This window comes from Petromyzon marinus, chromosome 16, assembly GCF_048934315.1.
Source record: "Petromyzon marinus isolate PM22_M1 ecotype Great Lakes invasive population chromosome 16, UKy_Petmar_22M1.pri1.0, whole genome shotgun sequence".
NCBI lineage: Eukaryota > Metazoa > Chordata > Hyperoartia > Petromyzontiformes > Petromyzontidae > Petromyzon > Petromyzon marinus.
The window spans coordinates 5,681,187-5,700,680 of NC_133682.1; the positions used below are offsets into that span (position 1 = coordinate 5,681,187).

At 52.1% G+C, this 19,494-nt stretch overlaps 1 long non-coding RNA gene across 1 annotated transcript in view; it reads left to right on the top strand.

The window, feature by feature from the left end:
* The first annotated feature begins 4,231 nt into the window (after positions 1 to 4,231).
* The window catches only part of LOC116942941 (uncharacterized), a 49,690-nt gene continuing 34,427 nt past the window's right edge, over positions 4,232 to 19,494 (top strand). Inside the window, exon 1 of the long non-coding RNA XR_012941809.1 lies at positions 4,232 to 4,655. This is a non-coding gene — a long non-coding RNA (uncharacterized LOC116942941). The remainder of the gene's footprint in view (positions 4,656 to 19,494) is intronic.

Consider the following 19,494-nt stretch of genomic DNA (forward strand, 5'->3'; position numbering starts at 1 on the left):
CCATCGCACGTCAGCCCTGGTGCCGTAACCCGAAGCGAAATTCGCTGCCGCCGAGCATAAGGCGACAATAAAAAACAACGCGCGCCTTCGCCTCGCCGCGCGGCGCAATAAGCCGCGTGGGGCACTTCCAATCAGCGTCACACGCGCCCCGGATTCAGCTGCGGCTGCAGCGGTGGTGGTGGTGGCGGTGGTGGTGGTGGTGGAGGTGGTGGTGGTGGCGGTGGTGGAGGAGGTGGTGGAGGTGGTGGTGGAGGTGGCGGTGGTGGTGGAGGTGGAGGTGGCGGTGGTGGAGGTGGTGGTGGAGATGGTGATGGCGGTGGTGGCGGTGGTGGAGGTGGTGGTGGCGGTAGTGGCGGTGGAGGCGGTGGTGGAGGTGGTGGAGGTGGTGGTGGCGGTGGTGGAGGTGGTGGTGGAAGTGGTGGTGGTGTTTCGCGTGCACTCTCGCCTCTGATGAGCGCAGCGCGCATCCACGGTTGTCGCGATTCAAAGGGAAGGCTCACGGACCGGGAGGGGTTGTGGAGGAGGAGGTTGGGTGTGCGGAATATTCCTCTGTGCGTGTGGATGTGCTGGCCACATCACCCCTCCCCCCCGTCCCGTCGCGACTTCCGTGTGATGTGCCCGGAATTCGTCGGTGCTCGCGAACAGCACTTGCTCCTTACAGTCTGTTGAGGCTATACGGGCGATCTTTGTCTTGTGTGTACGCTGACCTTCGTCGGTGTTCGCGAACAGCACTTGCCCCTTATATTCTGTTGAGGCTATACGGGCGATCTTTGTCTTGTGTGTGTATGCTGACCTTCGTAGGTGCTCTCGAACAGCACTTGCCCTTTGCAGTCTGTTGAGGTTATACGGGGGATCTTTGTATGTGCTTCGGGAGCGGCAGTATAGGGGTTAGCGGACCGCGCTACGAACTAAGCTATCCGAGTTCGATTCCCGCTCACCACCAATACCTGTGCGCGTGCGTATGTGTGTTTATTCTGATCCGGTCCTGGAGTTCCCTTCGACCGACTCAGGCTCAAATGAGTTACCTGGTTCGGTATAGTAAACATTGCCACTCGGGAGACAAAGGCGGCTGGGCGTGGTGCTGGCCACCCGCCCTCTCGTGTACCACTGTACCGGCCTTCATAGATGCGAGCTAACAGCACTTGTCCCAACAGCCTGTTAAGGTTAAACGGGGATCTTTGTCCCTGTATGTGTAGGTATGTGCGTGTGTACGTGCTGAATTAACACCCCGCCACCCACACCATACACGAAAGCAATTCCTGGCTAGGTGCATACACACACATACACATGGGCCAATGCACAGACACACAGAGACACACACGTAGACACAATAACAGACACACGCGCACACACAATGGGACATCGCAACACAGACAAGCAGAGAGAAATGCTAGCACAGGTCGAGAGAGACACACACACAGGCGCGAACAAAAATCCCCCGTATAGCCTTAACAGACTGTAGGGGAAAGTGCTGTTCGCGAGTACCTATGAAGGGCGGAACGGTACACGAGGGGGTCGGTGGCCAGTACCACGCCCGGCCACCTTTGTCTCCCCAGTGGCGATGCTTACTACACACCGCACCAGGTACTCATTTGAGGCTCAGTCGACCTAGGGGAGGTCCAGTACCGGTTCAGATAATCGTCACTGAGTGTTGGTCGTGAGCGGGAATCGAACTCGTGTCGCCGGGTTCATAGCGCAGTGTAGCGCTAACCGCTACACCACCGCTCCCCAGACCGGCGCGAACACAGACAAAGACAAAGATCCCCCATATAGCCTTGACAGACTGTAGGAGCAAGTGCTGTTAGCGAGCACCTATGAAGGCCGGAACGGTACACGAGGGGGTGGGTGGCCAGCACCACGCCCGACCGCCTTTGTCTCCCTAGTGGCAATGTTTACACACCGCACAAGGTACTCATTTGAGGCTGAGTCGACCTAGGGGAGGCCCGGGACCGGTTCAGATAATCGTCACTGGTGTTGGCCGTGAGCGGGAATCGAACCCGGGACGCCAGGTTCATAGCGCAGACAGACCCCCTAACGCACAGACACACACACAGACAGACACAGGCAGAGAGACCCCCTAACGCACAGACACACACACAGACAGACACAGGCAGACAGACCCCATAACGCACAGACACACACACAGACACAGGCAGACAGACCCCCTAACGCACAGACAGACACAGGCAGACAGACCCCCTAACGCACAGACACACACACGGACAGACACAGGAAGACAGTCCCCCTAACGCACAGACACACACAGACAGACACAGGCAGACAGACCCCTTAACGCACAGACACACACACACGGACAGACACAGGTAGACAGACCCCCTAACACACAGACACACACACAGACAGACACAGGCAGACAGACCCCCTAACGCACAGACACACACACGGACAGACACAGGCAGACAGACCCCCTAACCGCACAGACACACACACAGACAGACACTAGCAGACAGACCCCCTAACGCACAGACACACACACAGACAGACACAGGCAGACAGACCCCCTAACGCAAAGACACACACACAGACAAACACAGGCAGACAGACCCCCTAACGCACAGACACACACACACAGACAGACACAGGCAGACAGACCCCCTAACGCACAGACACACACACAGACAGACACAGGCAGACAGACCCCCTAACGCACAGACACACACACACGGACAGACACAGGCAAACAGACCCCCTAACGCACAGACACACACACACAGCCAGACACAGGCAGACAGACCCCCTAACGCACAGACACACACACACAGACAGACACAGGCAGACAGACCCCCCTAACACACAGACACACACAGACAGACACAGGCAGACAGACCCCTAACGCACAGACAAACACACGGACAGACACAGGCAGACAGACCCCCTAACGCACAGACACACACACACAGACAGACACAGGCAGACAGACCCCCTAACGCACAGACACACACACAGACAGACACAGGCAGACAGACCCCCTAACGCACAGACACACACACAGACAGACACAGGCAGACAGACCCCCTAACGCACAGACACACACACAGACAGACACAGGCAGACAGACCCCCTAACGCACAGACACACACACAGACAGACACAGGCAGACAGACCCCCTAACGCACAGACACACACACAGACAGACACAGGTAGACAGACCCCCTAACGCACAGACACACACACAGACAGACACAGGCAGACAGACCCCCCTAACACACAGACACACACAGACAGACACAGGCAGACAGACCCCCTAACGCACAGACACACACACGGACAGACACAGGCAGACAGACCCCCTAACGCACAGACACACACACACAGACACTAGCAGACAGACCCCCTAATGCACAGACACACACACGGACAGACACAGGCAGACAGACCCTCTAACGCACAGACACACACACACGGACAGACACAGGCAGACAGACCCCCAACGCACAGACACACACACACAGACAAACACAGGCAGACAGACCCCCTAACGCACAGACACACACACGGACAGACACAGGCAGACAGACCCCCTAACGCACAGACACACACACACAGACAGACACAGGCAGACAGACCCCCTAACGCACAGACACACACACACGGACAGACACAGGCAGACAGACCCCCCTAACACACAGACACACACAGACAGACACTAGCAGACAGACCCCCTAATGCACAGACACACACACGGACAGACACAGGCAGACAGACCCTCTAACGCACAGACACACACACACGGACAGACACAGGCAGACAGACCCCCTAACGCACAGACACACACACACAGACAGACACAGGCAGACAGACCCCCTAACGCACAGACACACACACACACAGACAGACACAGGCAGACAGACCCCCTAACGCACAGACACACACACAGACAGACATAGGCAGACAGACCCCCTAACGCACAGACACACACACAGACAGACACAGGCAGACAGACCCCCTAACGCACAGACACACACACAGACAGACACAGGCAGACAGACCCCCTAACGCACAGACACACACACACAGACAGACACAGGCAGACAGACCCCCCTAACGCACAGACACACACACACACAGACAGACACAGGCAGACAGACCCCCTAACGCACAGACACACACACAGACAGACACAGGCAGACAGACCCCCTAACGCACAGACACACACACAGACAGACACAGGCAGACAGACCCCCTAACGCACAGACACACACACAGACAGACACAGGCAGACAGACCCCCTAACGCACAGACACACACACACGGGCAGACACAGGCAGACAGACCCCCTAACGCACAGACACACAACGTGTTGACAACGGTGCCGGAACGTCGGGTTGCAACTAAGCGCGTCGTGTCGTGCGAGCGACGCGGCCACTGGCCCCCGAATGCAGCACCGGCAGAGGGGAATTTAACCGAATTACGGCGGGGAGCAGTGACGTGGTTCGAGGCAGGCAAGGGAGAGAGCATGTGGGTACAGCGGGCCCTGGGGTGCGTTTCCTCGGCTCTCCGTGTCTCACGCTCGGAGCCGCTGGTGGTGCTGCTGCTGCTGCTGGTGGTGCTGGTGATGCTGCTGGTGGAGCTGGGGGTGGTGCTGGTGATTGCTGCCTGTCGAGTCATGCCAACTGCCCTCCGGACTGCCGTGCGTGAGTGAATCTTTTTTGTGTGTGTGTGTGTTCATCCTGGAGGAGGAATCCGATGAGCTATGAAGCTCTTTTTTCACAGACGTCCAGAGTAAGCCCCCCCCCCCCCCGCCCAAACCTCCCCTCCGTTGGAATCTCCTCGGCGGTAACGGAGGAAACAACCTCACCCCTCGCAATGACACACTCCGTTTGCGTCGAATTTAATAGGTGCTCGCCAACAGCATCTGTGGAGGCCGCAAGGGTGTTCTGGGTAGACGTTTGCGTTTCTCATTGTAGGAGTGGCTGATGTTGCTTACATATCTAGTGTAATCATAGTAATATGAATAACTGTTATCATGCGAAAAATAAATGTGTTTTTTTAAATCCGTCGGCTTAGTGATGGTGACTTTACAGACCTCAATAGAATCAAAGCAGAATGTGTGTGTGTGTTTAAAAAAATATATATATATATGCGTGTTAAGCAAGCCAAACTGGGGTTGCAACCGGCCTAGAATTTGCTTGCTTAAGTTACACATGTTGCGGGCGATGATATCGGCCTGCAAAGCCAATATATTTGTCTTTATGTGTATTGGACTCCTAAGCGCACCGTTGTTGATGCCTCTACGGCGTGGAGACAGACCGCGTGATTTCGTCGCTGTGTTCGGTGCATAGGAATTACGCACGGGTCGTGGAGAAGTGCATGGGTCATGTACGTGAGTTAACCAACCCTTTGTGCAGCAATGCAGCGTGCGCCAGCGCGCGCGCGTGTGTGTGTGATGTGTGTGATGTGTGTGCTGTGTGCGTGTGCCTCTGTGTGGGTCTGTGAGTGGTGGGGAGCGATAGTGTAGCGGTTAGCGCGCTGCGCTATGAACCTGGCGATCCGGGTTCGACTCCCCCTCACGGCCAACACCCAGTGACGAATGTCGTCTGAACCGCTCCTGGGCCTCCCCTACGTCGACTCAGCCTAAAATGAGTACCTGGTGCGGTGCGTGAACATCGCCACTGGGGAGACAAAGGCGGTCGGCCATGGTGCTGGCCACCCACCCCCTCGTGTACCGTGCCGGTCCTTCATAGGTGCTCGCTAACAGCACTTGCCCCCAACAGTCTGTTAAGGCTATAACGGGGGATCTTTGTTTTGTGTGTGTGATTATGCCAGTATGGATATGTGTGAGTGTGCTACTGTCTCTCTGTGTGTACGTGTATGTACGTATGCATGCACGCATGCGTGTATGTATGTGTGCATGTGGGGAGCGGCAGTGTAGCGGTTAGCGCGCTGTGCTACAGACCTGGCGACTGGTCCTGGGCCTCCCCTAGGTCGACTCAGCCTCAAATGAGTACCCTGGTGCGATGTGTAAACATTGCCACTGGGGAGACAAAGGCGGCCGGCTGTGGTGTTGGCCACCCACCCCCTCGTGTACCGTGACGGCCTTCATAGGTGCTCGCTAACAGCATTTGCCCCAACAGTCTGTTAAGGCTATACGGGGGATCTTTGTCTTTTTTACGTGCATACGTAAGCCGGTGTGTATCTGTGTGAGTGTTTAGATATGGTGTGTGTCTGTATTTGTACGTATGCATGTGTGAGTCCAGTCGAGAGCGGTGGAGTATTTGGTATTATCTTTGTGTGTACGTCGGATTATGTCGATGCACGTATGTCTGACTGCAAGTCTTATAGAATGTACGTGTCTGTTTGAGTGAAAGTGTGTGTGTGTATGTGTGTAATTGTGTCTCTGTGTGTGTCTGTGTGAGTATGCCAACTGTCTCCGTGTGCACATGTGCATGCATGTATGTCTGTACGTGTGTGCGTGCATACGTACGTCTGTGTATCTGCGCGAACGTGTATTTGTACGTATGTGTGCGTCTAGCGGGGAGCGGTAGTGTAGCGGTGGAGTATGTGGGAGTGTGTGTGTGTGTGTGTTTCTACGTGTGTATGTGTGTGTGTGATTGTGTCTATGTGTGTGTGTGTGTGTCTGTCTGTGTGGTGTAGCGGTTAGCGCGCTGCGTTACCAACCTGGCGATCCGCTAAGGGCCAATACCCAATGACGATTATCTGATCCGGTGCTGGGCCTTCGCGAGGTGGATTCAGCATCAAATGAGCGCTGCACCTGAAGTGTACACATCGCTACTGGGGAGACAAAGGCGGCTGGGCGTGGTGCTGGCCACCCACCCCCTCGTGTGCAGTGCCGCCCTTCAAAGGTGCTACCCGCTAACGGCACTTGCCCCAACAGTCTGTTACAGGCTACACGGGGGATCTCTGTCTTTGTATGGGGAGCGGTAGTGTGGCGGTTAAACGAGGTGCGCTACAAACCCCGACCACCCCAGTTCGACACCCGGCCAGGCTAACTTCGGCTGCTGAACCGGTTCTGGGTCAGCCTTGGCGCGGTTTGTGATGCATCGGGGTGCTGACCAGCTGCTGACCAACAGCTCGATGCTGCGTCGAATGTAATAGGCGCTCACCAACAGCACTTGCCCGGGTCAGTCCGTGGAGGCTACACGGGTGTTCTGGGTAGACGTTTGCCTATCTCAATGTAGGAGTGATTGATGTTGCTTACATATCCATTGTATCTATGTAAACAGCGTGTTTATACATTATTAACGAGCAGTACATTTACGGAGTGTTTTTCGAATATGCATTCCGCTTGCGGTTCGTGTAACTTCAGTTGCGTTATAATAGCAGGTGCACTTTACATTATGACTGTAAATAATAATAATGATGTACAGCTGGATGAAGGCCTCCCTACCGCGTATCAGTCATGGGAGTTATTTGACCATACTTCACCATTCCGGCCAGTATATACTGGTGAAGAGGAGGGAGCGAGGGTTGGGGTGTGTGGTGGGAGGGGGGCAGAATTGGTTGAGCTATCACTCGCCACTGATGTTAGCCGTGGCTGGAAATCTAACTCGGGTATTCGGTTTTCATAGCGTAGTGCGCTAACCACTGCGCCACCGCTCCTATTGCAGCTGACATTCAGGGCTAATGGAAGCCCATTGCGTATGTATTTGCGGCCGAGGAGAATTTGTATATTCTAATGGGAGAGATATGGCTAATATTATTTCCTCTTTAAAGCAAAGAAATCCGAAATGGCTGTATTTTTCGAATTTGGGTCCCCACTCCAAAATGATGGCCAGTTGATTGGTTGTTTCCATTAGTTAATTAATCGAGACTACGTGTCAAGGGTTAACACCTCCGATTTACAAAAAATAAATGTTAATAACCCACTGGGTCAAAACCGCGATAAGCGTAAAAAATAAACACGCAAACAATATTACACCAAGGAAATATACAGTCTGCAGAATAAGAATCATCAGCATCAGCAGCCGATACATCTCAACCAAATGAAAACGAACTACAGCTAAATATGTATATACATACCCGGGCTGATCCTTGCAAGGGTAATTTCCGTTGTAAAAATAAAACATATGAATACATAAAATGTAATTGGATTGTCAAACGTGTGCGACAATAATCCCACATATTTTATATTTTGTTCGGAAAAATTCCGCTCCGTATTCTCGAGGCTGTTACGTTCATCACCGACAGCCATGGTCGATCCACTGCTGGATGAAGGTTAGAGGACGGGCGATTCAAGATTCAGATACAGCGCCTCTGAAACTGTTTTGAGACGGCCTCAGCGTTGTTTTTCACATGGGGACCTGCAGGTCAGGTCATGCGCGGGTGAAGTATGGTCAAACCACTGACTTGCAATCTAGACAGTTGCCATTCAGACTGTCTGAACGTTTCACGAATTCTGCCCTGGATTGTTCAGATGTGTGGCGAAAAACCAACATCGCAGTTGTGACCATTTACGCGAATTTGGTCACACGTGCAGGACAGCACGTGCGTGTGTCTATTCAGCGCGTTCTCGCATGTGCAGTACATGCATTACATTTACATGTGACACGTGCGAGGAAACCACTGGGAGATACGCACTTTTAAATCCAGACTGAAAACTCATTTCTTCAGAACTGCTTTTTGTGTTTAGTTTGTTGTCCTTCCCCCGCACCTCCGATTAGCACGGTTGGCTACGTACGGTACGAAAGAAGTTCAATGTGCATACAGTACGCACATGTGCTCTGTGCTATCAAGAAGGGCCATTGCCCGGAACGTCGCCGATATATTTCCCCTTTTTCGGACGCAGTATTACTGACGAGTGTGTTGATTTGGTTTAATTACATTTACAGACAAGAGCTTAATTTCTCACTCGATATTTGACGAAACGCTGCTTAGTTGATCTTAAAGTCGGCTTTATCGACGTAAGGCATTACCATTCGAGTACTGCATGAGGAATTCCTAGCCATAATCATCATATATTATTATACACCTATATTGTGTATAATAAGGGGGGGGGAGCTGCTAGATGGATTTGACGTGCTTAAATCATTCCTGACCGGTTGGAGACTGGTTACAGATGTTGTTGTTGTTGTTGTTTTTTTGTTGTGGTGGTCTATTAGAAAAAAACCTGATACGTAGTTCAATACGGTACATACACCGCTTTAAATGATACATGGATAACCGAGAACAACCGCATAGATTCGCGAGGAAGCATTACAAACATTCTCGTCGATGGTTATATATGGCGCAACCGTTTGAGTATATTGCAGAATAAAAAAAACAAAGATTAAAATTAAATCATAATGATCGTGATATGGTTCAGTCCTTTTGTCAATCCACTGTTGGATAAATCCCTCCCCACGCCGTATCGGTAATTGGGGTTGTTTGACCATAATTCACCACGCTGGTGATGAGGGGGGGGGGGGGTTAGGACAGGATTCAGATACCATTCACCACTGATGTGAGCCGTGGCTGGCAATCGAACCCAGTCCGCTGGGTTCCATTTCCCAGTGAGCCAACCACTGCGCCACCGCTCCTCCGCACTATCTTTAATAGTTGCTCGCTAATAGCACTTGCCCCAAAAGTCTTCTAAGGCTACATGGGGGGAATCTTTGTCTTTGTGTATATGAACATATTCACATGTATGAGAAGAGGACAGCATTTGTGTTGTCCTTCCCCCGCACCTTCAATTAGCACGGTTGGCTACGCACGGTGCGAAATAAGTTCAACATGCATATACACATGTGCGCAATCAGAACAGATGGGAAATCACCTCCACCCCCCCCCCCCCCCCCCCCCCCCCCCCACAATTTATTATCTGGCGACATGCACCCACGATCAACCAACGCTCCCGTCCCCGTCCATCCATCCACGTACGCGCGTCTCACTCTCAAAACTCTCTCTCTCTCTCTCCTCTCGCTCTCTCCCTTCTCTCTCCTCGCAATATCCGGCTGCTCCTCGAGTCGTCTCTGCCTGTCGTCTCCTCTCGCGGTCCATATTTCATCAGAGTCAGCGCGATGGAACTCCACGTGCGGCGAATTACAACAGGATCCATCACCCCGACGCGGCCGGCAAGTTCTCGATTCACGAGATCCTTGTTGCCTGTAACCTGCCGGACACTTTTCTGTCCTCCGTCTCGCGTCCATTTAATAAAAGACAATGGCACAAAGCGAATGAAGGTTTCTTGTGGTGTTGCTTCACGTGTATTTTGTTTGCAGTTGTTTTGTTTTTCACGTTTGATTTTATCGTTTGATTTTATCGTCGGGATCTTGCTTACTCTCAAAGAGTTGGGGGGGGGGCAGACGTCTCCCCCCCCCCCCTTCCCAAATTCACAGCCAAAGAATTCACAGCCAGATCGCTGAATACCAGTAAAGAATGATATATTTGTTATTTTATTCTACGTCGAGAGAGACATTATATATACATTTATTAATGTAGAAGATTGTGCCCAAGTAATAATGAGATGAGTGGAGCGGTGGCGCAGTGGTTAGCGCACTGCCTTGTTGAGCCCCCCGGCGACCCGAGATTTGATGTCTCCGGTAGCGGAGACACCAACAATCTGTACAAGTGATCAGCCAGGAGGAATCGCGAAAAAACAATTAACATGCTGGCCCGATGAGTTTGGCTTTACGTCCCCGATGCTGCTTAACCGCTCTGCCATTTACAACAAGCTGGCGCGTGACGTGAATTCGCCCGTCTCAAAAGCATGCAACGGATAGGTATGCATACTCCGTGCAATAACTCATGGACGTTGAACTTCTTTCGCACCGCACGCAGACGATCGTGCTAATCGGAGGTGCGGTGGAAGGGCAACGACACTAAACAAAAACACGTAGTTCAATAAGAAGAGGTTTTACCCTTGCTGGCAATAAAACAGCAGGTGTTAAGATGTTCAAACGCCAAATAGACACCCTTTGCAAGGAATCAAGTACTGCATTAGCCACATGTTGCTAACAACATGCTAACAACATGCTCTGATGATAATATATGCATTTTCTGCCGACACCAGGAATAGCCTTCTACATGGCCTAGTCTCACCAGTGTGAGACTCGATTCCTTGAAAAAAGAAAGTTGTTATTTATTTTTGTTTAACACGTAGGCTTTCGCGACCTATATTATTAATAATATCGCGTAAGTATAAATGCGTCGTAACCCTCCACCACTCATCGGGCGATGCTGGGTGCAATTACCAGCGAAACGTCGCACTACTAAAATTGTGAATGTTGTGGATTTACTCTCCAACACATCGGTGGGCTGAAGTGGTAACTACTTGGCGTTTTGTTTACGCGGCAAATCCCGTCCTAATTGGCTGTGTCGGGTGGTGGAGGGTTACGACCCAATTATATTTACGCGATTTAACCCAAAAACCTTTATTATGAGGCATCTATGTCGTCTGCATGGCCTAGTCTCACCAGTGTGACACCAGTGTGACACTCGGCTGTCACCGCAAGTCAAGGAGCATGCGCCTGCCTGCTGATGGGCAATTATAAGACACGCGGAAAGTTCCATTTCCAATGAAGTCGCTGCACGCCGCACGCGCACGATGATTGTTAAACAAGTCCCACGTGACGCGCTAAGCACTTAGCGACGCCCGCGTCACGCAGACCACGTGCACGCGCACGCTCGCACCGAACTCTTCACCTGGATCGGATCTATTGACGCAGACAACGTTAATTGTTTAACGGTCATCGGGTGCGTGGAGCGAGATCATTTGCATTTGAAGGCGAGCAGTCAATTGGAATCCATGTCACTTTGCTTCAACTCAACACGTTCGCCAATAACACTACGTCGGCTTGAAATGAACAAAATGTGACGCACTAACCATACTTCATAGCACATTCATGAAGAAGGGGTATTGCCCGGAACGTCACCTATTTTATATATTTACTTTTAAAGCCACGGCATTATTGACGAATGTGTTTTATTTTAGTTGTCGCTGGTACAGGTTCCAGCAGCAATCACCAAAATAATTTGCGTAACTTTTCACTTTGCTTGTTTCGTGCTTATGAATGTAAACACGACACACAGCATCGTCCATAGTCCCCTCTAACATACAACCCCCCACTATACCCCCACCCACACCGCTCCCCCCCCCACTATACCCCCACCCACACCGCCCCCCCCCACTAGACCCCCCTTCCAACCTACAACCCCCCCACTATACCCCCACCCACACCGCCCCCCCCCACTATACCACCCTACAACCCCCCACTACAATCCATCGCTGCCACGCGGGTCGATGCACGACGTTTCGCTTTGCACCCTGAGTGAGCATCCACGGAGTAAAAGTGCAAGGCGGGAGGCCGTCGCCCCGCGATGCACTGACGGGCGCTGCCCATTGACTCACGGTAGAAAAATAGACTAAGGATAAAGATCCCCCGTATAGCCTGCAACAGACTACTTGGGGCAAGTGCTGTTAGCGAGTCGCGCCTATGAAGGCCGGCACGGCACGCGTGGGGGTGAGTGTCCAGCAAAGACAATGACAAAGATCCCCCGTATAGCCTGCAACAGACTCCTTGGGGCAAGTGCTGTTAGCGAGTCGCACCTATGAAGGCCGGCACGGCACACGTGGGGGTGAGTGTCCAGCAAAGACAATGACAAAGATCCCCCGTATAGCCTGGGGCAAGTGCTGTTAGCGAGCACCTATGAAGGTCGGCACGGCACACATGAGGAAGGTGGGGGCGGTCAGCAAAGACAATGACAAAGATCCCCCGTATAGCCAGGGGCAAGTGCTGTTAGCGAGCACCTATGAAGGCCGGCACGGCACACATGAGGCAAGTGGGGGTGGCCAAGCACGCTCACTCACGCATTCACGCAGTCACGCGTTCCTCGGCAAACGCAGTGGATGAATCACGACACTCAGCGGACCCGGAACGACGGAGAGAGTTGCGCTAATTGGCAGGGCGAATCGTTAATTGGATTATGTTCTACAAGCACCTGCACAGACGTGTTGTGTGTTGTGTGTGGGGGGGGTACACGGGCAGGTGTTATTAATGAGCGGATTGAGTTAAACATATTTTTGTTGAGCGCGTCTCGCTGTAGCGCAACGCCTCTCAGTGAATGGCCGACTCAATGGCTGAATAGCAATTGACAGGATTAACTCAATTTAACGGTGCAGCTCAGAATACGCGATCATTCCCATTTTTCTTCTATTTCTGACTTTCAACATCGCCCGTCATCATCATCATCAGCCGTGATTTCTCCACTGCTGGATGAAGCCCCCCTCCACCTCCTCTTTCTACTGCACACGAGCCGATCTAACGCCGCTCCATCTCTCCTCCTTTGGCTGCCATTCTGTTCTTTGTCTCGATCACCGTTATTTATGTGTTCATACGCTTTGGTTATTTCGGCAAAGTCACGTAGGTATAAAATAAAATAAATCACGACGTTTTTGATTAGCTAAGCAGTGGGGGTTTTTGTTGTTGCATCATCTTTGTAAGGGACTGGCTAATTGATGTTGCAGCGTTGTGGGATGCAATTGCACGAATTATGCTATATAAGATTACATTATTATTATTCTTATTTGGCTGATATAAATGTCCACGTGATAAGTCACTTCGTTGAGACTTCATTTGTTCATAGTCGGGTCGCTTTTGAAAAAATAGCTCCGGTGGGCTTCCTTACCTGGTAAAATAAAATAAAAAAAAATTGTTGAAAGTTTACATCATCTTCACTGGCTGCGCGTCGTGCCCACGTCCACTTTACTCTGCCTCAAATCTCAATGCGGCGACTGCAGGAGACATCGCCGCTGCTGTGTGTAACCCTCCACCACCCGACACAGCCAATTAGTAAGGGATTTGTCACGTAAACAATTAGTCACCACTTCAGCCCACCGGTGTGTTGGAGAGTAAATCCACAACAATTATTTGTGAGTCGCCTTCCGCGAATGTCTAACGGCGTCTTGTAAGAATAAGGAAAGGCAAAGAGAGACGGAGAAGCTCAATAGAATGTGTGTCACCGTTGTTATTGTCGACGAGCATGCAAACCGAACCCGTTCCACTTTCCCTTCTCCTTTCATCAACCGGCGATGACATGCGTGGTGAAGTATGGTTAAGTATGGCATCGGGGAGACCTTCATCCAGCAGTGTATTTTCAAAAGCTATACATCATAAATTATAATTATCCTCAATTATTGTAGGGAATATCTATACATGGGTGCCGCAGCGGCGAGATGTTAACTATCTCGCTTGGTGTACAGGAGGTCGTGGGTTCAATCCGCCGGTATATTTGGAATCTGGATGTTCTCCACGTGGTCGCTTGGATTTTTCTTCGGGTCCTCCGGGTTTTCTCCTCCACATTTAGAAACACGCCTTTAGAGTATTTGGCTGCTGTAAATGTCCACGTGATGATCCACTTCGTTGAGCTATCACTTGTGGCCAGAGCTACGTAGCTCAGTGGGCCTAACCTGGTAAAATAAGAAAATAATAGTACAACATTTCACTGCCTGCATACAGAGATGCAAGTTGACTCGGGAAGGGTAGATCGTGCCTAAAATTGTTCGAGACAAGTGACGGAATCGCAGCCAAAGGAGGGCAGACTCCCCGGAGGGAACGGCAGTCGCGGAGATGGAGCGGTGGATTTAACTCTTAGCGACTTTCTTTGAGGGCGTCGCAGAACCGTGAGGGATGACGACAGCTTGGGGAAGTATTCATCCAGCAGTGCATAGACAATAGCTGACGATGTGCGCACATTGTGAATAAAGGCCTCAAGTGATTTCCACAGCAGTTACAAAACTAATGGTATATTACTGGCACAGATACTCACATCCAGACACTCTCAATAACGAACTATCTCGCGCAAAGACAAACATTCGCCCCGTATAGCCAACATAGGCTGTTGAGGCAAGTGCTGTTAGCGAGCACTTATCAAGGTGGCAAAGGCACACGATGGGGTGGGTGACCAATGTTTAAACATCCTACTAATGTGAGGCTGAATTGACCTCGGAAAGGCCCAGGACCGGTTAAAGTAATCGCCGCTGTTGTTGGTGGTCGTGAGCGGGAATCGAACTCTGGTTGACGGGTTTGTATGGAAGCGCGCAAACCGCTACACTAACACTACTCTCCACCTCCTCTTCCACCACCACCTCCTCCTCCATCACCACCACCACCACCGAAAGGCAAAGATCCCCCGTGTAGCCTGTAACAGACTGTTGGGGCAATTGCAGTTAGCGGGTAGCACCTATGAAGGGCGGCACGACACACAAAGGGGTGGGTGGCCAGCACCACCACCACCACCTCTCTCCCTGGCCCCCCTCTCTCCCCCCCCTCTCCCCTCCCTGGCCCCCCTCCCCTCCACATTAAGTATTTAAGGCCGCCAATGCTCCAAATCAGCTCGTGCCCGCGCGCACTGCGCGTCTTATTAACGAGGCCTCTGATGGAGTGGAGGCATTAGCAGTGTCCGAGAGCTCTCGAGGCGCTTTAATACAACTCCCACTTCCCCATTTTTCACTCGCGTCCCGTCGATTGCGTGGCCGTATATCTTTACGTCTAAATAACTAACGTTGCACCCCCCCCCCCCCTTCCCGTCACATTACAAGAGCGCGCGTGTGCGTGTGGGTGGTGGTGGTGGTGGTGGGGGGGAGGGGGAGATTGCAACGGATTGGGAAAGGATGCATCCAGCAGTGGATTTACCGTGGCATTAGCCATGGCCCAGAATTAGAACGATCTCCAACTCCCACCACCCGCCCGCCCCATTTATCAATTGTTCACGCGCGCGGTGTGCGTCGCTTCACGGCCAATTCTCCGTTGAATGCGCGGCGCAGTGACATGCGATGATCCAGAACGAGGGCCCAGTCACGTGGAACGCGCCGCCGGACAAACTCGTGGACGAACAACGCCTCGAGATGAACCACTGGAAGGGAGCGAGACCTTCGGGAGATTCGTTTGAACTTGAAAGCTTGTTACGCGTGCGGCACTACCACGTGAAAGGGGCAGCGATTACCCCCTCCCCCCCATCATATTTCGGATGCATGCGGTAGAGTCAAGGATGTAATGTATGGGGGTAGGTGGGGAGAGAAAACGCAACGGCCAAGCGAAGAGAAGGAACGGAGAAACGGGAGCGAAGGGTCAGGAGAGATGAGGATCGAGAGGAAGAGGCTGCATCGTAGGGGGCATCGACGCTGCCGCGCGGAACGGCGTCTGTTTTCACAGGGGGCGGGGAGAGAGAGGGGAGAGATTCAGAGGGTGGGGGGGGGGGGGTGGTTGGCCACGCAGAAACCACGTGATTTACGTGAGGCTTGCGCTGATTGAGATATAGTGATGGAGATGTATGGATGAGAGGGGGTGGATCCAAAGTCGGGGTGGCCACACAACGCCTCTCTAGCAGCGGTTTTATTTTTAAGGCAGTTTTAGTGACGATATGTTGTAGTTGCGCCGCTCTCTGCGAGAGTCCCTCAAGGAAAGTCGCGAATCAAGCACAAATTGTCGTGACGCCTCGAGAGAGTTCCTCAAGGAAAGTCGCGAATCAAGCACAAATTGTCGCGACCCCTCGAGAGAGTCCCTCTAGGAAAGTCGCGAATCAAGCACAAATTGTCGTGACACCTCGAGAGAGTCCGTCAAGGAAAGTCGCGAATCAAGCACAAATTGTCGTGACACCTCGAGAGAGTCCCTCAAGGAAAGTCGCGAATCAAGCACAAATTGTCGTGACACCTCGAGAGAGTCCGTCAAGGAAAGTCGTGAATCAAGCACAAATTGTCGTGACACCTCGAGAGAGTTCCTCAAGGAAAGTCGCGAATCAAGCACAAATAGTCGTGACACCTCGAGAAAGTCTGTCAAGGAAAGTCGCGAATCAAGCACAAATAGTCGTGACGCCTCGAGAGAGTTCCTCAAGGAAAGTCGCGAATCAAGCACAAATTGTCGTGACGCCTCGAGAGAGTTCCTCAAGGAAAGTCGCGAATCAAGCACAAATTGTCGTGACACCTCGAGAGAGTCCGTCAAGGAAAGTCGTGAATCAAGCACAAATTGTCGTGACGCCTCGAGAGAGTTCCTCAAGGAAAGTCGCGAATCAAGCACAAATTGTCGTGACGCCTCGAGAGAGTTCCTCAAGGAAAGTCGCGAATCAAGCACAAATTGTCGTGACGCCTCGAGAGAGTTCCTCAAGGAAAGTCGCGAATCAAGCACAAATTGTCGTGACACCTCGAAAGAGTTCCTCAAGGAAAGTCGCGAATCAAGCACAAATTGTCGTGACGCCTCGAGAGAGTTCCTCACAGCGCCGCCCAGTGTCGAGTGAGAGGGAATCTCCGGCGTGACTCAAAACCTCCCCAGCCCCGACATCTCTCGGGGGGACCCCTTCCCTTGACCGGACTCGAGGCTTTGGAACAGATAACGACCCCCCCCCCCCCCCACTCTATACCAGACTCTTGGGCCGAGTGCTATTAGCGAGCACCTATTGAGGCCGGGACAGCACTCGGGGTGGGGGGTGAGTACGGGCAGAACCTTGCCCGGTCGCCTTTGTCTCCCTCTGTGCTGATGTTGACACACCCTGCACAAGGTGCTCGTGGAATTCTGAAGCCACCTATGGGAGGCCCACGTGCTCGCTACTGATATGGGGCATGGCCGGGGATCGAACTCATAACTTGGATCGTTCGCGCCGTGCGCTGGCCACGATGCCACCGCTTCCCACGTAGACACACAATTACACAAACACCCACAGAGACTAGCATACAGATAGACACACACACACCACACACAAGGAGACTCACATAGAAGGGTCAGGATATAAGTGGTGAAAATCCAAATTAGTCAAAGTGGTTTCCCAATCTCTCGTTTACCAGGTCTGAGCCAGTGGTGGAAATGACCCATCCCTGTGGTGAGGGTGAGGTCTAATGGTTGGGACATTCACTGTCGACTCGCCACGACATTTGATACCCGTTGTATCGACCGCGGAGAGATGACGGTTTGATGGGGAATAGAAATCCCGAACGTCCGATTGCACTCCGATACCTGTGAATAACTCTGGTTACCCCGTCGCAGCGTCTTCCGGCTGCTCGGATGATGGTGGTGCTGGTCGTGATGGTGGTGGTTATGACGGTGGTGGTGATGATGATGGTAGTGGTGGTACTGGTGGTGATGATGATGGTGGAGGTGGTACTGGTGATGATGATGATGGTAGTGGTGGTGCTGGTGGTGATGATGATGGTAGTGGTGGTACTGGTGGTAATGCTGATGGTGGAGGTGGTACTGGTGATGATGATGATGGTGGTGGTGCGAGACCGATTCCTTAGCACGGTCCCTGCCCGGGGCCCACCCGCTGCTGTCTCTTTGCTCACAAATATTGCGCCCGTTATGATGGATTCGGGGTGCATTTACTTAATGCGGGCGGACACACCTACGGGCGACAAACGACACCCATTTGCCATGATTATACCGCTCTAACTTTAGCGATAAATCAGAGGCAGCAAGTAATGCAATTACTGTGTGCGCGTCTGTGCGAGTCTCTCTCTGTGTGTGTGTGTGTCGGAGGAGGAGGAAGAGGAAGGGAGTTGTGTGCGCGTGTGTGGATGTGAGTGGGGAGCGGTGGCGCAGCGGTGAGCGCGCTGCGCTACGAACCCGGCGATCCGAGTTCGATTCTCGCTTAGGGTCAACACCAGTGACGATTATGTGAGCCGGTGCTGGGCCTCTCCTTCCTGGGTCGACTCAGCCTCAAAATGAGTACCAGGCGTGTATGAAACATCAGCACTGGAGAGACAAAGGGGGCCGGGCGTGGTGCTGGCCACCCACCCCCTCGTGTGTCGTGCCGGCCTTCATAGGTGCTACTCGCTAACAGCACTTGCCCCAACAGTCTGTTAAGGCCACGCGAGACATCTTTGTCTTGCGTATGTGAGCGGGGAGCGGTGGCACGGCGGTGAGCGCGCTACGTTATGAACCGATCCCGGGGGTCTCCCCTAGGTCCACTCAGCCTTAAACGAGTACCTATCGTGGAGTGTAAACAAACGTCAGCATTGGGGGGAACAAAGGTGACCGGGCGCGGTGTTGGCCACCCACATCCCTCGTGTGCCCGTGGCGACCTTAATCGGTGTTCACTCACAACACTTGCCCTAACAGTCCATAAAAATAATTCTACATGGACATTTGTCTTTGTATTTTCGCTAGGGTTGTTGTTGTTGTTTTTGTTTGCCCTGTTTGTGTGCAAGTGCGGGTTCCTCGTTCAATGTGTTTGTGTTGGGAGCGGTGGCGCAGCGGTTAGCGTTCTGCACGCTCTATGACGATGATTCCCAGTGACGGCTAACACAGGTGGAGACTGATTTCAGTACTGGAGACTCACCCAACATCAACTGAGCTGGTGTAATCGTCGACGCTGGGGAGACAAAGGCGGCCGTGCATGGGGTGCTGACCACACTGCTCCCTGTCCCCCCTGACAGTCTTGGGACATTGCCAGAGTTAAATTTTGATTTAAAGCTTTCGTGACTGCAGTAATTCATATTCTTAGCTCTTTCGGTAAAGTCACGTTGAAGGGAAACAATAAAATAATAAAATATATATAAAACAATAAAAATTCTCACGACGTTTCGACCATAACACAAACGGTCGTCATCAG